A 7,754-nucleotide genomic window follows, 5' to 3' on the forward strand; every position below is an offset into this window, starting at 1 on the left:
CTGGGTGTTGAGACGAAGAAAAACAAACGAGTTGCTTTTCTAATTAAAGCCGCCCTGAAGGAGAGGGTGGGGGCGTTAGGGAGTTGAGGGGTGGTGGAGGTCAACGTGAAGCTGAGTCATTCCTTTACACCCATTTCCTGCGATTGGGCCACTTTGGGAGCGGGCAGCAGGGTGAAATGATGTGTTTGGTTTATGCAATCTTTTCCTCATTTCTCCTCCCATTCAATGCACGCTCACACGCAATCACATTATACATGTACAGTACACCCATGAGAACATATTCAAACACACTGCTGCATACATGTGCAGGATGGATTTATGCACACGTGCTCACATGTGTACATTAAGTCATATGCAGTCAGTGGAATACACTTAGGATTTTTTGCTGTTCTATGAGAGGGATTGCCTATTCACAGTGGTGGAGGAGGTACTCAGTTATATACTTTAGGAAAAGTAGTACCACCAGAGAATATAAATATTTGTATTTCTAGCAGGAAAATAAAAATCCATGTAAAGTACAGCACTTGTGTAAAAAGTAACTGTCCAACACTGATTTGTCACAACTTCTAACTATATATTCTTTATAACAACAAAGACTACTACAAAATCTATGTTGTGCAATATCACTCATGTGCAATATATATATATATATACTGCTTTATAATTAAACATTTTTACGAGATGCAATCTCGTAGTAAGACTACTGTAACACAATCTTTAATCACTGTGTAATACTTTTAATTTCACTACTGTTATCTGGCTGCTATCACACTTTGCTAAACTTATTATTATTTTTTTTAAATACTGTTACTGTACTTAATGTTGTCCACCTGGATGGGTACTTTTGTAGATTCTAATTTGTGTATGCATGCCTCTTAATTAATATTTAGCCTCTTTACTTTTACTGTAAAAATGTAAATCAACTAATAAAGGTATTCTGATCTGATACTGATTCTTATTTATCTAATACACCCGGTATGTTGCACTTTCAACCAGCGTGCCTATTGTTCAATATGGAGGTATCTGTTGTGGGATCCAAAGTAATACTGGTCCTGGTAATGGAGATACAATTGTCCAACATTGCAACAGCACTTTATATGTTTTTGTATTTCTTGTATTTAATTAACCTGTCATTTCATGATTCATGTGACTCATGTGCAATGCCAATTTTACTATTAAGAATGTGAAGTTACATTTACATGAGTAAAGCTCTCACAGGACAGCTCAGGGGTTCTTTATGAGAAACACAAAAGGTGTAAAGGCATAACTTATTAGACTGTGCCGAGTGTATGCAGCCTCGTGCAGTGATGTGATTGTGCTTGATTCAGGTAAACTAATGTGATATAAAAGTGTTGACACAAATGTATATTGTATAAGTGTAACTGTAACAAACTTGTGGTAATGCTGATAATATATGAAGTTAATTTGTTAACTAAGGTTCAGGAGCATGGCCACTCCTTAACCCCATCTCTAATCACTGCAAGGTCTATTTTTATCCGGCCAAAACATCCGGCTTCATTTTGACTCCATTCTCTCAACCCACCCTCCCTCTCCCTTCCACTCAATACATTCCTTTTTCTACCTTATCCTTAGCCAAACTCCTTGATCCCTCCATACTTGGACCCTCTTCATCGATTCAGCCCTACATCCATTCATCCCTTACTCTCTCATCTCTTCTTCCTCACTCACTTCCCTTATCCCTTCATCGCTACATCCCTTCTTCCCTTCATCCCTCCCTTCCCTTATCCCTTCATCCACCAATCCCTTCATCCCTTATCCCTACACACCCTCATCCCTTCATCCCTCTCTTCCCTTATCCCTTCATCCCTACATTCCTTAATCCCTCCGTTCCCTTATCCCTTCATCCCTACATCCCTTATCCCTACACACCCTCTCCCCTCATCCCTCTCTTCCCTTATCCCTTCATCCCTACATTCCTTAATCCCTCCGTTCCCTTATCCCTTAATCCACCAATTCCTTCATCCCTACATCCGTCATCCACCAATCCCTACACCCCTACATCCCTTCACCTCTCCCTTCTGTTATCCCTACATCCCCTTATCCCTTTATCCCTTCATCTGTCGCTTCCCTTATTAATTTATCCACCAATCCCTTCATCCACTCATCCCTACATTCCTTCATCCCCTCATCCCTACATTCCTTCATCTCCTCATCCCTACATTCCTTCATTCCTTCTTCCTTACATTCCTTCATCTCCTCATCCCTACATTCCTACATTCCTTCATCCCCTCATCCCTACATTCCTTCATTCCTTCATCCCTACATTCCTTCATTCCTTCATCCCTACATTCCTTCATTCCTTAACCTGTTAAGCCCTGAGCCTGTTTTTCAGGTCTCAGGCTCGAAAATGACATTCCCAGAACAAATGACCATATCTTCCCTTCTAAAAGGGAAAAATTAATAATCTTTTTTCTCAAAGTAATGATAAACCTGTGAGTTGGATGTAGAAAAGTCAGAACAATATAGATGTTTTTTATTTTAAAGAAAATTCAGATTTTACATAGTCTGTGGGATTTTACCGTTTCTCTGGAACCCATTGGTCGATTTTGGTGATTGACATCTCTTTCTGACCGTTAGAGCCAATAGAATCGAAGGGGAATCTCCCCTCTCACACACATGGTACAAAAAAAAGGTAGGGGCTTCGCACATGCAGTTTTGCATCAGAGCGAACCTATACTCTAGCTCTGACATCTGGAAACGGAAAAGCAGGTTTATTGCTCATGGATTATCAGAAATCATTTCAAAGGGACACAGACACATTGGATTAACCTATGGATTAACTTCAGCAGCGTTGTTATCGTTTTAATGCCATTGAAGACCACTTTTGACCAGAATACGACACAGGTAAACCATGTTAGCGTTTTTAGCTACCTAGCGCCACATGTTTTGATGTCTGTTTTTGTTTATAAAGTCGCGAGTTCGTATCATTGAGTGATAATGTATCACTCGATTCTGTGTCACCTCACGATGTGAAACGATGTGTTGGATGTGCAGAAAAGATAAATAATAAGGTTTTGTGAGTGAATTTCGGTGCAGTAATCTGTTAGCATTTTTCGCTCGTTGCTAATTCAGAGGCTCAGCGTTAGCATTGTGGGTTTTATTTTGAAAAAAAAATGTAAATGATCAGTTAGATGAGTTTCTTCCCGTTACATGGATATAAAACATTCATAGTTTATTAAATGAACATGCCCTCAGACACTGTTTCCTGCAAGATGTTGCAGGAGTGCCCCGGTACCGGGGTCTCTCGGGCTTAACAGGTTAAATCGTTTTTTCTTTGGTAAAAGCGTTTTGCTAATGTAATTTTGTTTTATAAAATGTAAATTTGTTTTATAAAATGTAAATTTGTCTCAAATGTCTCTCTTTGTTAAAGTGTTTCACACTTTGTAATTGTCGATTGCACCTCTCAGCCACCGTATCTATTGGTACTTTAATCAAGTACAGCATCTGAATAGTTCTTCCAGCACTGACTGTAAATATCAGTCGGCAGAACAATATTTCTTCCCCGACTACAGAACTGGAACACATATGTTTTCAAAGTCACTAATGAGACACTAAAACTTTGCTGTGTCAATACCAGCTGCGTAGGACAAACGGAGACTCGGAAACCCTGCGCAGTGTCTGAAAATATCCAGTCACACATAGGCAAGCCATCCAGGATGTGGAGGGGGAGAGTTTCCTCTTCCTGTTGCTCTTTCTGTTGGACTTTCCTGTCAGTTAGCATTACCCACTGACAGACCTTTGGGTGCCTTCCAGACTCATCCCTGAGCCCATTTCTTTTTTATCTCCAGGGAGTATGATTTCTTACTGTAAAGTATTAGTTCACATCCTGTACACTTGGGTGGCCAGCCAGGGGAGGAAGTGTAAATTCGAAGGCACTTTCTGGAGCAGATGGGCTCTTGGCACCGTACGGTGGGTATATCGAAGAGAAACTGAGAACCACATTCAAGAGCTCAGTCACAGGAGTTCATCAGGTGGTGTTAGCCGAAAACACAACAGCAGATAGCATCTTCCAAACTCTCACTGGACCCCCGTGGAATGCAGCAGACTTTGTGACCTCCCTCTTTATCATCACTGCGGTCAAAAAGCTGTAATTAGTGCCAACTTTTTAAGTCTGCAGTCTGTCCTAACTGGCCACCCATATTCAAGGATTCAAGGCTTTTATTGTCATATGTACATAGCTACAGTGTAGTTATGACAATGAAATGCGTAGGTCACAGGCTCCTCCAACAGTGCAACACAATACAGCAGATAATAGTGCAAGTAAATAAAAATAAAATAGAATATAATAGAAATTGCAGAGAAATAAGACCAACATGAGACAAAAGGAATATTAGCATGATCAAAAGATCAGATGGAAAAAGTATTAAGATGTTTTACTTCCAGCAAAACTACAATGTCAATATTTTCCCAAACGACTGTTCACTAGCAAGGACCACACCACAACAGTATGGTGTTTATAGATCTAATGAAAGAAGTAACAATGAATAGATATGAAGTGGGTGAAGAAATGATGATGACGAATGCTGTCTGTTGGTCTGGTCTGGGATGACGTGCTGTGGTCCATGCAGAGGGAGACTCAGAGGGGGGGTTCCGTCTCCGGCACAATCCCATGCGGCCTGATAACAGCGCCCTAGATTGTTCCTAGAATGAGACATTTAAAAATATGCACAAGTTGAATATGATTAGACGAAGAGACAGGTAGAGAGGATGAGGGGATGTTGGGTTAAGAGAAGGGAGGGATGAAGGAATTTAGGGATTAAGGAATGAAGGAATGTAGGGATGAGGGGATGAAGGAATGTAGGGATGAGGGGATGAAGGAATGTAGGGATGAGGGGATGAAGGAATGTAGGGATGAGGGGATGAAGGAATGTAGGGATCACTGCCGCAACATCTTGCAGGAAACAGTGTCTGAGGGCATGTTAATTTAATAAACTATGAATGTTTTATATCCATGTAATGGGAAGAAACTCATCTAACTGATCTTTTTTTTTTTTTTTTTCAAAAAAAACCCCACAATGCTAACGCTGAGCCTCTGAATTAGCAACGAGCGAAAAATGCTAACAGATTACTGCACCGAAAATCACTCACAAAACCTTATTATTTATCTTTTCTCCACATCCATGACATCGTTTCACATCGTGAGGTGACACAGAATCAAAGGGTACCCTCATTATCACTCAATTATACGAAATCGCGACGTTATAAACAAAAACAGATATCAAAACATGTGGCGCTAGGTAGCTAAAAATGCTAACATGGTTACCTTGTCTCTGTAGTCTGCTCCAAAGTGGTCTTCAATGGCATTAAAACGATAAAAATGCTGCTGAAGTTAATCCATAGGTTAATCCAATGTGTCTGTGTCCCTTTGAAATGATTTCTGATAATCCATGAGCAATAAAACGGATAATCCATGCTTTTCCGTTTCTAGATGTCAAAGCTAGAGTGTAGCTTCACTCTCATGCAAAACTACATGTGCAAAGCCCACACCTTTTTGTTTTACAACGAGTGTGTGTGGGGGAATCCCCCTTCGATTCTATTGGCTCTAATGGTCAGAAAGAGGTGTCAACCATCAAAATCGACAAAGGGGGGCCAGAGATATGGAGAAAAAAAACATTTCCACCCAAATCACCTCAGAGGTGGAGTTATTTTGGCTAAACCTCTCTAAAAAGGTCATATGTCACTTGTTTTGAATCAATCTTGATACAGGGTACTTATTATATGTTGTACTTTGGATTCCTAAAGCTTTTAGTCTACCTTACCATCATCCAAGGGTAGTTTTCACTATAAGTAACAAATAATTTTTGGACGGACACTATAATTTACAGTCTTTTACTATGTTCAATCTGAATTTTCTTTAAAATAAAAAACATCTATATTGTTCTGACTTTTCTACATCCAACTCACAGGTTTATCATTACTTTGAGAGTAAAAGATTATTAATTTAACCCTTTTAGAAGGGAAGATATGGTCATTTGTTCTGGGAATGTCATTTTCGAGCCTGAGACCTGAAAAACAGGCTCAGGGCTAAACAGGTTAACATTAACAAAAACAAATTAACAAGATGCGAAACACTTTTACAAAGCTAGAGACAAATGTACAAGTGTCGAAACACTTTAACCTTTCCCGAAACACTTTAACATTTTCCGAAACACTTTAACATTTGCCGAAACACTTTAACAAACTAGAGAATCAAACCGGAAAGGGAATGCCCATCATACCAGAAATGACGTGCAAGTGATTGACACACACATAAGTTTGTTTTGGCGGATAGACCGCCGGTTTATGGTCGTTAAACATGTTTTGTCCGTTAGGGTTAGGGTTAGTGTTAGAGAAAGTATATCGTGATGAGCAAAACCATGTCACTTGGCCCAGGTGGTTTCCACAGAACGGACAAAACCAACACACCCTCACTCCCTAAACGTCCAGGAGCGACGCTTGGTCAGTTGGGACGCGCCGAGGCTCCTTCAGCTTCATAAACGGACGCAAAGAGCTTTCAACTGATTGCAATGTATTCCCATCGGCGGCGGTATTTGACGCTCATGGAAGCACCGCATCGGTCCATGTCGGCGGCATTTAAAGGCAATGTGAGCGTCCATTCCCATTGGATAACGGAGGATTTTACACCCGGAAGTAACTATTCTCCTTACTGTCGATTGATTTTACAGTGATATCTGCACTACTCATCAACTCAAAAACACCAGTTTATCCTTGTTAATTACACAACATTGATTGGTTTAAATTGTGTGCAATGCTTTTGTATTTTTCCCCTTCGATTCGGAGAAACAAATATTTTTTCGGAGTTTAGGATGGCAGAAAACACTACACTACCCAGAATCCCCAGCTATCGTTTAGGACTACACCATGTGCTTTGTTTGACAAACCCCGTGATTAGTTCTCAAGCTCTGTGATTGGTTGACCTCCAACTGCATTCCATATGAAAAAAAAACGTTTCGTAAAAGATAAAATCATACTTTATTCAGCAGTGCTTGCTTTACTCTTTGAAAGTCATCACATGAATGCATTGTAATAAATGGTTCGGCTGCATTAAATATTACACATCTGTCGTAGTTCTTTATTTATCTACAGAGATCGGGCCTCAGAATAGACCGGAAACTATTATTTTACCGTTCTGTTTTAATTTCACAATAAAGTTAGTAGTAATATTTTGTTTTGATATTATTGTTTTTTATTAACTACTAGACCGCTGGGTCATGTTAAAACCATCTTTTCTGTGTTGCTGTGGGTTTTTTCCATCGCTTTTGTGTTACATATATCAAAACAATAACAAAATATATCCGTCGTAAACTAAACCGGAAACAGCAGTATATTTTATTTTGTTAACACTGTAAACTTGACAGCTTTTTAACCCAAACCACCTACTGGTTAAAGCACGTTATTACACGTTTAGAGTAATTGCAATGCAGGTAGATTGTGTTGCTTTTTAATGACTGTTTAAAATACCTTTTTCTTAATGTCTTTCATTTTTGTAAAGCACTTTTGAATGTGTTATATTTCATGAAAACATTTAAATATTAAGAGTATATACAAAATAGGAGGAAAGTAGAAGGTCAATGATAGAAATATAGAATAGAAAATATCAAGAAGATACTGTAAATGGTATCTAGAATAAAACAGTTTAGTGCCGGATGTACAAAGATATTAATAGGAGGATGTGCAAAACAGACAAACTAATTAGGCTTTATTTAAACATTAAATAATACTTTAGGTTAAGG

Source organism: Trematomus bernacchii, unplaced genomic scaffold (genome assembly GCF_902827165.1).
Source record: "Trematomus bernacchii unplaced genomic scaffold, fTreBer1.1, whole genome shotgun sequence".
NCBI lineage: Eukaryota > Metazoa > Chordata > Actinopteri > Perciformes > Nototheniidae > Trematomus > Trematomus bernacchii.